A 15,033-nucleotide genomic window follows, 5' to 3' on the forward strand; every position below is an offset into this window, starting at 1 on the left:
TCCTCACTGCCTTCAAATTTGTTGGAATGCTACCTATAATAGCATGACTTTCCTGGTACAAGTCCAACCTGGGTAAAATTGTCTTATCTCCCTTGTGGGGAAGGAAGACCATCTGTTCCTAAAATCTGGATTCTCTGTTTTCTGGTATTGTGGGCTTGACTTTTCTTTTCGTGTCTTTTCCGACAGGCCATTGGAAAGCAACTATTTTAAAAAAGAAGTAAGTTTGGACCTTCGTGAGGGATGAGAAAGACAAGCTGAGGTAGGAATCTGGAGGTTTTGGGAAATGGCCGAGAAAGGTGACCCTGGCTCTGACAGGTATGCGGACCTCATTCCTGAGCGTTCAAGGGCGAACAACTGCTCTGGGGCCCCTGCTAGGAACTCCCTACAGGACACCTGTCTGCAAACTCACAGGGTCCCTAAGCCCCGAGTGAGCTGCAGTGCTCAGCTCAGGGCAATCTCATGCACAACAAAAGGAAGGGTCATTCCGTGCTCTGCCGCTCTCCTAATGTGTTCTGGATCAAACGCTTGTGATCCGCAGAGTTTTCATGGACTGATTTTCAGAAGGCAATTGCCAGGCCTTTCTTCCTAGTCTATCTGAGTCAGAAAGCTCTGTTGAAACGGTTCAGCATTATAGCAAGGCATAATCACCCTTTACTCTCCCTCCCCCTTGACAGATGGGCTGTGCACAAAGTGCCCAGGCTGGGTTTCCTGTATGCAAGGTGAGAATTATAGCTTTGAACAACCACTCCTCTCTGAAAAGTCTAAGGGTTGGGGGTTGAAAGGTCTTGTGCTTTTGCTCCTGAGTCATATTGAGGTACTTTCATGTACCCCAAAATATGCACTTCAGGAGCAGCTCAGCATGTTTCCACTGATCATACAATTGTGTTATGGATTTGTGTTTTTTTCCCCCAAGGAGCCTGGTATTGTGGATAGCTCATATTTCAAGCACAGCAAAACCCAGAGATGCAAAAGCACTCTTGTTTATAAATATTCTCATTAGATTCGAGTCTTCGTGCAAAGTATTTATCTTTTCTCGCTATATCCTCTAGTACATAGTACAATGCCTAGTATTTGCTGATGAGATGTCTTGTGCAGTGTGCTGGACAAATACCACTTTGCATTAGAATCGATTTGATACCTCACTCTTGCTCAGAAGTAGAAGTGCGATAGCTTTCTTTTTTTTTCCCCCAATAGTTATATTGGTACACAATGTACATATCATACAATTCGATAGTTCAATCATTCCATCATATCATGGGGAATTGTACAATCCGCACCATATTTATCTTAGAGCATTCCATACCATGGTTAAATCGCCCTTAAAATGTTGTGCACTCACGATCAGTTCTAGTGTTCCGCCCCCTTCCCTCTTTCATTATTTACTCCCCAAATCACCTTTCCCTCCCTTTCGCCCACTCCCCACCCCTGCATTCCCTATAACACTTTGTCTCAGCTATTATCATTATACATCCACTCCTCCTGTGCTTCACAGCTGGGAACACCAACAGAAAACAATGAAAAACAAATCTCACTAAGGTGGTAAAGATAAGATCATATTAGTATAAGGACAAAAGTACAAATAATGTGCGGGGACGGTGGGGGCGGGGGGAGAGCAAACCCATCAGCATTCAAGAAGTCAAGGACTAAATTTCTGTCATGGATCATCTAAGAGATACTTGCACCCAGAACAAATTCAGGTTGTATCTATAGGGAGGTCAACTGGCCAAGTACTGAGCTTGATCCAGCGTAATCAAGATTGCAATGGTCTCTGCCTGACGCAAGGCTCTTCCGAACTCTCGCCTTTGGCCAGAGCGGATCTGCCAGCAGCTCAGTCTGACTATATATTTTGCAGATAGGTTTTGGGCTCCTTACTGTCCTCCATAGCCTTCTACAAATTGTGTATTCATAGTTTTAGCTCTGATACTTTTCACCATATTTGAATTTTGTGCTTGCCATGTTTGGGATCACATAAGCTGGTGTGCTTCTTCTGTGTGGACTTAGTTGATTCCTCATTTAGATGGCTGCTTGTTTGAATACAAGCCTTTAAGACCCCAGCCACTATTCTGACTGGTAGCCAGACACCATCTACTTTCTTCTCCACACTTTGCTGTAGCACCCTTATCTTCAGTGATCATTTCATGAAGGTGAGTATCGAGCTGGGCCATGATGTAAGAACGGATTGTTCTTATGTTGGAGGTTGGATTCAGTGTTATCCCAGAACTCATTCCTGGATCTATAATTTTTTTTTAATTTGCTGGAACTTGGGAATTAATACACACGTCATATCATTCCATAGTTCAATTATGTCAAGCATAATTGTACAATTGCTTCCATAATCAGTCTCCAAACATACTTTTCCTTCCTGGGCTTCTTGACATTATCTCCTTCTTATCTTCCCACCCCTCTATGTTGCCGTTCCCTCAAAATGGCATGCAGTAGATGGACGGAATTGACTTTGGGCACCTGGGGGTATCCTGGGAACCCAGACCCGGTGTCGTAGTGCACTCGGATACTGAACTCTGCATCTTCAGGGCACATGGTGTGCTCCAGAAGCTGCGTTGGTGAGACCCCCATATGGGAACCCCACTGGGTGAACTGGACATTACTTCACACACTTATAACCTGAGGATTTAAGCCAGAAAACACATGGTGTCTGAGGAAACAGAAGACAGTTGTACCAGCGTGGTGTACTTGTGGTTGGTGGACAAACAAGATCTTGCTACATCAATGCCCTGTGTGTTGTGTTAAGAGATGTATCATTCCGGCAATCCTGTGATGACCATTCTGTTATATTTTGCTTATGCTTGTATATATTAGGGTGTATCTCAGAAGTGTGCCCCCAATGGGATTCATCCTCTTGAAGCTGTGTTATTCGTTTCTCTGTTTAAATGAAGCCCAGAGACATTGGGCCTATAGAGCATTCAATCTCCAACATACTCTTGTAGGGATTTTAAAGGTTTGTTTGTTTTCATTAAAAAAATTTTTTTTAAAATAGCATTTTGGCCAGTGATTGAGTGGCTAGCTAAAAGTCACACATCTAGTAGTGGGCCTGTGTCTAAAATCCAGTCTCCATTAGTAGAAGCTTTGCTTTTGCGGCAAATTTTTGAAAGCAGGGTTTGTGTCTTATGCCTGTTACCATGGACGGCCCATAGTGCAAACACAGTCAACACTGGAGCAACAGTCTGACTTAAAGGTGATTAGTGGGTCAATTGAGAAAGATGTCTGTGTGAAGTTGTGAGCAGATAAGCTCCTCCTCCAATTCTGACCCCAGGGTAACTAACACGTCCAACCATCCTGATTTACTCAATCCAAATATTTGGAAAGAAGACTACATGTGGGTCACATTTTTTTCTTACATATATAGTTTTTTGTCTTTTGCATTTAGTTGCTTGCACTTAGCCAAGTGACAAGGTAGTGAGAAGAAGAAAAAAAGAGAGTTTTGCTCATTCATGATTTCTTCCTGTGCATTGAGAAATCACGTTTCCTAACCAAGGTTCATTTTTGTACAGCAGCACATCCTTCTCCCAGCCCCTCCATCAGAAAAGTTATTGTTAGCTGCCCTTGAGTTTGCTCTGACTCATAGGGACCCGATGTACAACAGAACAAGACACTCCCCACTCCTGTCCTGTCTTCACAATTGTCGCGATGTTTAAGCCTATTGCAGGAGCCTATGTGTCGATTCTTCGCATTGAGAGTTGTCTTCTTCCCCATCATCTTCCTCATCCTCCCTTCCTTGTTTTTGGGTGACCTTCTACTTTACCAAGTTTGATGCCCCCCTCCAGGGACTGACATTTCCTGATGACATGTCCAAACTATGTGAGAGAAAGTTTCACCATCCTTGCTTCCAAGGAGCGTTCTGTCTGGATTCCTTTCAAGGCTGATTTTTGCTCATTCTTCTGCAGTCTGTGGCATGCGTGTCCTGTATGCCTCACCAACACCATAATTCAGAACTATAAATTCTATGGTCTTCCTTACTCATTGTTCAGTTTCTCAGTGCCTCTTGAATGCACCACGGGGCTCGAGTCAGGGGCACCTTGTCCTCAAAGTGACACCTTTGCTTTTAACCCTTCAAAGAGCCCTTTGCAACCGATAGGCACAATGCAAAATGGTGTTTGAGCTCCTAGCTCCAGGGTCCACGCTGTGGAGCCAAGTAAAATGAAGCCCTTGACAACTTCAGTATTTCCCTGTTATCATGACATCGTCTGTTGTCCAATTGTGGGAGTTTGTCTTCTTTATGTTGAGGTGTAATGCCCAGTAAGTCATTCATTTTCCTCAGGAAGTGTTTCAGGCTTCTTCCCTTTCAACAAGGAAGATTGTGTTATCTGCATAGCCCAGCCTGTTAGTGAGCCTTCCTGAAACCCTGATGCTACATTCTTCTTCATATAGTCCAGCGTCTCAATGTTTTTGCTCGTCATGCGCATGGAATAAGTATGGTGAAAGGATACAACCCTGGTGCATACGTTCGCTGATTTTAAGGCACACGGTAACTCCTTGTTCTGTTGGAATGGCTGGCTCTTGGTCTGTGTATAGGTTTTGAATGAGCTTAATTAAGGGTTCTGGAGTTCCCCTTCTTTTTTATGTTGTCCACAATTTGCTATGGGCTACATAGTCTCAGGCCTTTGCATAACCAATAAAACACAAGAGACATCTTTTTGGTATTCTCTGCTTTCAGCCAAGATCCACCTGACATTAGCAATGATACTCCACCTTTCACATCTTCCATACAGAGCTTGAATTTCTGGAAATTCCTTGTTGATGTACTATGACCACCTTTTTCTAATTTATCTTCAGAAAAATGTACTTGCTTGCCATATTAATGAGACTCTGATAATGTCACAGTCTGTTGAATGGCCTTTCTTTGCAGTAGGCACAAATATGGATATCTTCCAGTCATTTGGCCAGGAAGATGTCTTCCAAATTTCTTGGCATAGACAAGTGAATAGTTCCAATGTTGCATGGGTTTGTTGAAACATTTTCTGGCAATTCCTGGCATCTTGTTGTTGGTGAAGGCCTTCCATTTAGTTTGGACTTTTTCCTTCAGTGTCACAGTTCTTGACCATGTGCTACCTCCTGAAAGGGGCGCCAGGGGGTGTTGGTGTTGATAAATTACTTTTGGTCTAGTGACTCTGTGTATCCGTCCATCTTCTTTTGATGCTTCCTGCGTCATTCACTATTTCCTCCATAGATTCCATAAATATTGCAAATCAAGGTGTGAATATTTTCTTCAGTTCTTTCAGTATGGGAAATGTCACCTGTATTTTTTCTTTCTGGTTTTCTAATTCCAGGTCTTTGTGCATTTTATTACAATATTTTACTTTATCTTATTGACCTGCCCTGCTAGTTACTTTGCTTAATCATTCCTTTCTTTTGCTTCAGCTACTCTACAGAGTTTCAGAGTCTCTTCTGACATCCATTTTGGTCTTTTATTCTTTTGTCTTTTTAATGATCTTTTATTTGACCCCGCTAGTATTTGAAATACAGGGAGCATAGTTTTCAGCATCACGGCAACCTGCAAGCTACCATAATTGGACAAAGAAACAAATTGTCAGACAAGTGGTGGAGAGAAACATCTTAGATGAGAGAAAACTCCATTTCTTTTTCTATAAAGACTACAATTAGTCATCTCCAGGCTCGTGTGGAAGTTCTACCACGCCCCTAGAAATCCAGGCCCCTTCTAGTTTACCGGCCTTCATACCTTGTTTTAGGTCCACTGTGACTGGCAATAAGAGGAACCCTGGTGGCATAGTGGTTATGCGTTGGGCTGCTAACCCCAAGGTCAGCAGTTTGAAAGCACTAGTGCACCTTGGGCGAAAGTCAGGCCTCTCTGTTCTCATGGAGTGACAGTGTCAGACACTCACAGGGTCCATTCTACCCTATCGGGCTGCTAGGAGTTGGGAACGGGGGAGCAGGAAGGAATCTTCTCTCCCTTGACAAAATGGTTTTTTTATGTTCCAATCAATACTTCTTCTATGTCTTCAAGGAGAAATCAGGGGCATTGGCCACATCTCTGGAAGGAGGCTGGGAACTGAAATCATTCAGCTGGGCAGCAACATGCTCAGCTAAAAAGTGGGGGAAGGAGACTGGATAGTTCAGGAAGGCACATAGCAAGTTTTCTTTCATCTTACATTTTGCCGAAGGGCACGTCACTCTTTCCCTCTCTCTTCTCTGTTTCTCCCACCCTGCAGAGACACTGCCATTCAAGTCTCTGCATCTTACAGGGCGAGAAAAAGAAATGAGGATGCTAATATTTCTCATCCCAAGCCAGAGGGATAACAAACAGTCTTCCAACTATACATGCATGCTCTTTTCTCATCTTTTCTGTTTCCTCTCTCTCTGGCTGTCTCGCATGTGCACATACGGGCAGAGCTCCCAGTAAAGTTGCCCTCTGAACTGCAAACAAAAGATTACTGCCCTGTAATTGATCATTGAACATTGCGTACCTGGTCCCTTGATATTCACTGCCGTCTGCAGAACAGCCCTCCCTCTTGACTAGCGGAGCAGACGCAAGAACTGATTAACTCCTCACCCCGGGCGATCTCTTCTTGTTGGGGTTTGGACCTGCATTCATTCACTTAATGATTCATGAGAGTACTTACATCTTTGGTCCTTCTGTGCTTTCATTTGAAACATAAGAAGTTGGTGTCCATCTCTGATTTTTCACACAAAATAAATGACAACAAATAAAATAATAAGCCAGGACTCCAGACTGTTTCTTCCTGGGTCGGGCATGGCTGACGACGGAACAATAGGGCAGATATGAGTGTGTCAAATGTGAGTTCACCAGAATGTTAACAGGAAAGGGGAAAATCACCGTGATGGCTGGCCAGAAAGTTCCACTCCCTCTTAGAAAACTAGGGCAGTATGTGTGTGTAGCAAAGCATCCAAAACTCTTGACTGGTAGAGTTGAAGACACTGGTGCGCGGCTCGAAGATGGCGGGTGACTGAGTCACTTTGGGTGTCACTCTCCCTAGTTCTGGCATTAATTCAGTCTCCCGAATTAGGCTCCTGAAGGGGTCACTGAGCCTCTCTGTGTCTCCCTCTCTGGGGCTTCAAGCTGTTCCTGCTCCGGGTATCATTCTGGCACACCCACAGTTAGCAAATTTGGGTCTGATCTGATTTTGCTGCATCAGACATGACTCAACAAGTTCGAACCAGTTTAAAGCCCTGTCATAAGCCTTTCAGGTGTGGCCAGTCTGAGGTCACAACGTTTTTGCAGAATGACCATTATCTACTCATCTAATTATTGGCTATGGTTGAATTGAATTCAGGATTTAAGGTGTTGGCTGGGGTGTGAGGTGGAGGAGGGGTTACTGAAGTCAGAAGGCCAGGCTAAATTCTGGTGCTGCCATCAGATACCGAGGGAAGCTGGGCTGTGTCTTCGTCGTTTAAGTGACCGAAGAATACTTACATCACAGTGTGAGCATTAGACTAGGTAACAGATGAGCACCCCTAGCAGAGGACCTGCTAGGCAGCAGCAGAGTCTGATGAGTTGGTTCCCTTTTTGCAGAGGGGAGAAATGGGAGAAGAATGGAAGGAGGAGTTACAGTCCAGAGGGTTTTAAATACACCCTTTGCAATTTAATCGTAGAATTCCCTTAAAACTCTCATCAGCAAGCAAGCACACTATGCATACTGCTTTATTTCATTCTACTTTAAGACCAATTTTGTTCAGCAGACAAAACTTACAAGATGTTACATATAAGAGAGGAGGTCTTTTCCTTTACTGAACTCTAAAAATTTTTTTTCAAGGTCAGAAATAGTATTCAATTTTTCACAATATTGAATCTTAGTGATATTGTTTCACTTTCCGAAGAGGAGGTAGGAAGAACAGCAGAGAATATATTACAGGGCTCTGCCATTCCATTTCATCCCCTGCCCCCCAACGCCCCACCTCCAGCTATGTTGACCGAGCTTTCAAAGTATCTAGGTGACAAAGGTGCTAGCGTAGGCCCTGCCGTGACCTCCTGTGACAACTCCCCAGTGGCCCTGAGGAACACGCTGTGCCACCTCCCCAGGCAGTGCTGCCAGGCCTGCCTGCTTCCTCACCAGTGGGCGTGCAGAAGAATGGGCAGCAGGAGCAGGAAGTCCAATGACTCAGTGCAGAAGCCTTGTTGCCACTGCGCCTGCAATTCCGAGCCTGCGGAGATGCCAGGAGCATCGTTCTCCTATAAATACTCTCGCAGGTAGTCTTGGGTTTTTATCTGAAAATTGGGAAGTTAAACCTTAACTCACAGAGTGGTGAGTCTTAAACAAGGTTTGTGTGCGGGAGTCTTATGCAGCGTATCAACAGAGAGCGTGTATTGGTCTCAGCAAGTCCCAGTCCCAAGTATGGAAGCCTTTGACAAACATTAGTGAAAGTCCACAGCAGCCTTGAACTGGAGCTCTGGGGCAGAGTGCTTACGAATGGGGCTGCTAAGATCAGCAGTTCGAAACCACCAGCCACTCCACAGGAGAAAGATGGGGTTTTCTACTCCCATGAAGAGTTACCATTTGCCACGGGGGCAGTTCTATCCAGCCCTATAGGGTCGCTGTGAGTCATCCTTGACCTGATGGTAGTGGCTCACAGTCACATAGCCTTCTTGGGCAGTGGTGGCTCCGTGGTAGGAGTCTTGCCTTCCGTGTGGGAGATCTAGGTTCAGTTTTGGCCCATGGCCAGGGTGTTGTATGATGGGGAGCAGGTTTCGGTGTGCTTCCTGACACACAGACGGATTAGAAGGAAAGACCTGGCAATCCACTACCAAGAAATCAACCCCACGACAATCCTACGGTCCAAGCTGCAACCGATCATGGGGGCGGCAAAGAACTGTTCCATCCGCATGCGGTCACCAGGAATCAATGCTGGCAGCGGCAACACCATCACAATTTTCTTGGCCTAGGGACTTACGTCCCTTTGTGTCCTCCTTAGGGCTAGGACGAGGGTGAGAGGGGTTAAGGCACTTGCTCTTGTGCAAAATCGAAAGAAGGCCCCCAAACAATTTAGTCGATCACAGTCGCTCAAGATCAATTGTTTCCAATGCCGTATTTTGAAAAAGAAACGCTAATGCCAAAAAAGTCTATGTTGAGTGCGCGTCAAAATTTTAAAGACGGTATCAGTGTTTGTGTAGTATTTTTTCCCTCTTTTCCCCTTTGGCTCGGGCTCTTATATGTCTGAGTCTGACGTTGCTGCCTGATCCTATTATTTATTACACCCTTGAGGTAGGCTTAGTGTCATTTTGTACATGAAAGGTTGCTGCTGAGATGAGCTGAGTAATTCACTCATTATCACACCGCCACAAAGGGTGGAGAGCAAATGTGCACCCAAGGTGCTGGGGCCTCTTATCTGCTTTTGTCGTGGCATCATACCAACCGCTCTGGCTTGCAGGGACGGGGTGTCTTTAGAACGCAGCACCCTGCTTCCTTCAGAGGGTTTCTCAGCCTGGTTCCAGACAGCTGGCACCCTTTGCCTCTTGAATTAACTGCATTTCAGAGGTGCCAGGAGATAATTTGTGGTGTGCCCCGAGGGCGTAAATCACCCCGCAAACCTAAAATTGCCTTGTTCTGGGAGAGCAAACATTTATTTCACTGTGAATCACAAACAGTCTGAGTAAGAATTAGCCTGACTTTCCATCCTCCAAGCCATTGAAATCCCTTTGCAAGCTCCTCACTGGCAGCCGGGTTTCCTCGGGCCCCAAGGAAGAGCACGGCATCAGGTAAAGGAAGAGCAAATGTCAGAATCTGTTCAGAGCTCCAGGGGTACATGCTTACCAATGCGGTTGTGGCTTTACCCGTCATTTTCTCTGAAATGACCGTATTTTGTTCACCGCACAGCCCATGGGCTGGTGGGAAGCCAAGCTCTGAGTCTGGTCCTCCCAGGTACCGGATCCCCGGCCATGGTACCGGTACCGGATCGGTCCAGCGCCTGGACTCGGACACAGGGTGCGCTGCCGCGCCCCACCTCCTGCCTCCATCGCCACACTCACACGGTCACCTAGGGTGCTGGGGCGGCCAGTGAACCAAGCCCGCGGCCCTGCCCTTCTGATCGGCCAGGCCTCTGAGCAAAGCCAGCTCCAGCGCACTGAGATCCCTCCGGAGGCAGGCCAGCTTCAGCACCCCAACACAGGCTTAATCCTTCCTTAGGCAATGGAAGTGTTTCTAAAAGCCTGGTCCCTCTTTTACCAACCTGCTAACATAACTGACGGCCACCATAACGGAGGCCCTTTGCCTTGGACTAGGAAGACGAACTTTCCATGTGCACTAGACAAACAGACGCAGACAGACAGTGGAGGCCGAGTTGATTCCGACTCTTGGTGGTGACCCTCTGTGTCGGAGTAGAACTGCGCTTCTTTAGGGTACTCGGCATAGGAGGTTTTGGAAGTAGATTGCTAACTTGAATCTCCAAGCTTTCAGTTAACAGACAAACCTATCAATCCATCAGCACCACCCAGAAATCCAGTTTAAAAAGAAAAAAAACCCATAGAAGTCAAACCTCAACTGTTGTCAAATCGATTTTGACTCATAGCAACCCTATAGGACAGAGTAGAACTGTCCCCACTGAATTTCCAAGGTTGTAATCCTCACGGTTGGCAGTTCAAAACCACCAGCAGCTATGTGGGAGAAAGACTGGGCTTTCTACTCTAGTCAATAGTACCCATGTCTCTAGTCTCAGAAACCCATGGGGCGCAGGGTGGGGGTAGGGGTGGGGTGGGGGTGTCCCTGTGAGTCAGCAGTGACTTGATTGCAGTGGGATTAAGTTTTGAATTGTTATAAGGAACCTGGTGGCATAGTGGATCACTTGTTAGGCTACAAACCACAAGGTCGGCAGTTTGAACCCATCAGCAGTTCCAAGGGGGGAGATGAAGCTTTCTGCTCCTGTCTAGATTTAGAGTCTCAGAAACCCTAGGGGAAGGAACAGCTCTACTCTGTTGCTCTGCAGGGTCATTATGAGTCAGGACTGACTTGACCTGGTGGGTGTTTGGATGGGGAGTCTTTATGGAGAGGCGTCCTCAGTACCCACGGACCTGCTAATCACAAGGTCAGTGGTTTGAATGAGTCAGGTCTCCTATTTTATTTATTTACTTAATTTCTCTGGGTGCTAATGTCCATTGCAATATTTACACAGAACTCAGAGACAAAATGCATGATTAAAGGGTTTATTAAGGAAGCTAACAAGTTCTAATATCAGTGAGAAAAGCTCAGGGTTGAGTTATTTATCAGAACATGTTACAAAGTTCTTCCTGGTCTGCTGATAAATGTCCAAATATCTGCTGGAAGCCCCAACCTGAAGGAATTGAGCGCAAGCTCCGCGGGTCAGCAAAGTCAGTGCCCTGAATTGAGTGCCCAGCAGCACCCAAAGGCACGCACCTCCACTTCCCTGTCAGCAAGCCCAATTTCCCCTAGTAGGGCCCAGAGGCACCCCACTCTGCCGGCACTAAAGCACTCGGCTTTACTTGCTCCATAGGTTGGGAATTCCATCACTTCATTCCATGCTCTGACTCCTGGTTCTATACCTCTGATGGTATAACTGTCTTCTGGATCCAGGAGGTTCACTGGGCAGGAATCTTGGGTCCAGAGGACATGTTCCACTCCTGGCTCTGGCTGAGATCCCTCCCCTTGCTTCTCAGAGGACTCATTTTATGCATAGTGGGATGGCGCTTCTGAGTATCCGAGTCACAATTACTCACAGGTGAATCCTATCAGTATCTTCCAAAACTTCTTGCCAGACCTATGCAGGGAAATGTCGTTTGGTGGGAAGCAGACTTTGGCTAGAAGAGCTATAAGAAATAATTCACTTCCCCTGCAGAAACCACCAGCCATTCCTGTAAAACAAATTTCAGTCTCAGAAACAAAGGGACAGTTCTATTCTGACCTACAGAGTCTCTATGAGTTGACATCATCATAGTGAATTTGGTTTTGCATTTGGAATCTTTATGGAAGCAGAAAGCCACATTTTTCTCTCAAGAAGCAGTTGCTAGATTCAAACCACTGACCTTGGGGTTAGTAGCCACATTCTTAACCACGGTACCACTAAGATTCCTTTTTCCCTCACTGTATGTTGAGATTCCTAGAAGCCTGGTGCCATAGCTCTTTGGGCTGCTAACTTCAAGGTCAGTAGTTTGAAACTACCAGTCACTCCAAGAGAGGAAGACAAGGCTCTCTACTCCCGTAATGTGTTACAGTCTTGGAAACCCAAAGGGCAGTTCTACTCTGTCCTGTAGGGTCACTGAGAGTTGTCATTGACTTCCTAGCAGTGAGTTGGTTTAGATTTTTATACATTGGGCCTCAGGGCTCCTAGGACATTTTTACAGCCCACTAAATTCAACTTGATTTAGGAAATTCTAGCTCTTGTTGCCCAGTAAAGAGTGAACAGTTTGCTTATTACCCACTGCTTTTGGATTGATTCTGACTCATAGTGACACTTCAGGATTGAGTAGGACTGCTCCTTAAGATTTCTGAAACTGTAAATCTTTTTTTTTTTCAAACAATTTTATTGGCACTTCACCCACATATCATACCAATCTTTCTGGAAGCAGTGAGGCCCAATGTATAAAAATCTAAACCAACTCACTGCTAGGAAGTCAATGACAACTCTCAGTGACCCTACAGGACAGAGTAGAACTGCCCTTTGGGTTTCCAAGACTGTAACAGCATTCTCCCTCCGAGTGACTGGTGGCTTTGAATGGCGGACTGATGCTTAATCGTTGTCCCAACAGGGCCCCTTATGCTGACAGTCATAATAGAAACAACGTAATAGCATATGCAATAAGCACTCCCCAGGCACCGGGCTCAATGCTACTGGGTCCCACTCTTGTTCACTCCCATCTGGTTGATTCCGAGTCAGAATGACCCTAAAGGACAGGGTAGAACTGCCCTTGGGGTTTCCAAGACTGTAACTCTTCATGGGAGAAGAAAGTCTCATCTTTCTCCCGCAAAGCAGCTGGTGGTTTTGAACTGTTGACTTTGCACTAAGCAGCCCAACATGTGACCTATTACAACATCAGCACTCCTTTTCAGGCCCTTTAATTGAGGTACTATTATTATCTTTATGCTGGAGATGAGGAAACAGACTTAGAAACAATGTAATTATATCGATAGATAGATAGATGGCTGCCATTAACTCAGACTTACCTTATGCACAACAGAAGGAAATCTTGCCCCATCCAGCATCAGCCTTAGGATCATTGACATGTTCAGTTCCATCATTGTAGCTATTGTGCCAATTCTTCTCATCTAAGGTCTCTCTAACCCAACCCTTGTTGTCCCTCTACCAAACATGATGTTCTTTCTAGTGCTTGAGCCCTCATTAGGCCATGTCCAAAGCAGATGAGATTTACAAGGTTCTGTGGTGATCCCTAACATTTTCATTGGCTAATCTTCCCACGTCCATCGCCAGGCCTTTCTTCCTAGTCTGTCTTAGTCTGGAAGCTTTGCTGAAACCTGTTCACCTTGGGTGATGCTGCTGGTATTTGAAATATCATGACACCCCTTTCACCTTCTTATCAACATGCAAGCCACCATAGTAGAACAAGCTGACAGGCTAGTGGATGTGAATTTACATTAGGTCACTAATCAAGTTTGTAGTAGTGCCAGCTTTTTCATCTTGCTGGAAGAGCTCCTGAGCCTGTACTCTATATCAGTTAAATTATACTCCTTTTGAAAAAAAGAGAAAGAAATGAATAGTGGGGGCACAGGGCACTAACCCACCCAAGGGGAGGGTATTGTTTATATCTCCACAGGGAAAGAGGGACCAGACTTCAACCCAATGCTCCAAGATGTGAATGCAACATGTAGGCATGGAGTAGGGAACCAGTGCAGTGGTCTGAGGGGCTGGCCCCAATCCCAACTACTAAGTGGACACCTGCCCCTCCCCCCGGAGGAATTTATTTCAGAGGACGGCACTGAATCTGCAGCCCAGGAGGGGGACATGTCTGATCAGAGCACAGGGGAGCAGATGAAGGGGGAGGAGGAGAGAGTGGAGCACATCCTGGTCCACCAGGCCTTCAGGACGATGTTCCTGATTAGAGCAGCCAGTCCACAGAGAGGACCACATGGCTGGCCCCACTATGAGACACGACGTCCCTAACTGACCCATAGCCCTACAGGGGACAACACTGGAGACACAATGTGGAAATTGCACGCGATCTGATCCTGCCACACCGAAACAAAACACTAAGTGGGTGCAACAGAACAGCAAGGGAATGGAGCGGTGAGGTCTCCAGGGACTTTGGGGCCCAAGCTTGGTGCCCCAACAGACTGTACTGGAAAACACTCCTAAAGGCCAACAATCAGTTCTTGAACTAACTACAAGCTTTTCTTTCTTGCTGTGTTTTGTTTTTTTGTCATTGGTTTGTTTTTGCTTTGTTGTATATTGTTGCTTGGTTTTGCTCTGTCTTGTTTTTGTGCATGTTATTATCTCCGCAGGTCTGTCTAAATAAGATAGGTTGGATGAACAAGCTGGAGGAGAAAACAATGGGACCGACCGTTCCAGGGGGACATGGGAGAAGGGGAGGCAGCGGAAAGGTAGTAGTGTTAACAAACCCAGGGACAAGGAAACAACAAGTGATCCAAATCGGTGGTGAGGAGGGTGTAGGAGGGCTGGTAAGGCATGATCAAGTGTAATGTAACCAAGAGGAATTACTGAAACCCAGTAATGAAGACTGAGCATGATAGTGGGACAAGAGGAAAGTCAAAGGAAACAGAGGAAAGAGCTAGGAGGCAAAGGACATTTATAGAGGTCTAAATAAAGGCATGTACATAGATAAATATATAGATAAATTTATATATGAGGATGGGGAAATACATCTATGTGCATGTATTTATAGGTTTAGTATTAAGGTAGCAGATGGACATTGGGCCTCCACTCAAGTACTCCCTCAATGCAAGAATACTTTATTCTATTAAACTGGCATTCTATGATGCTCACCTTCTGACACAATTGCTTTAAGACAAAGCAGGTGAATAAGCAAATGTGGTGAAGAAAGCTGATGGTGACAGACTATCAAAAGATATAGGGTCTGGGGTCTTAAAGGCTTGAAGGTAAACAAGCGGCCATCTAGCT

This window comes from Echinops telfairi, unplaced genomic scaffold (genome assembly GCF_000313985.2).
Source record: "Echinops telfairi isolate 266 unplaced genomic scaffold, ASM31398v2 ScPeMD7_9;HRSCAF=40, whole genome shotgun sequence".
NCBI classification, from domain to species: Eukaryota; Metazoa; Chordata; class Mammalia; order Afrosoricida; family Tenrecidae; genus Echinops; species Echinops telfairi.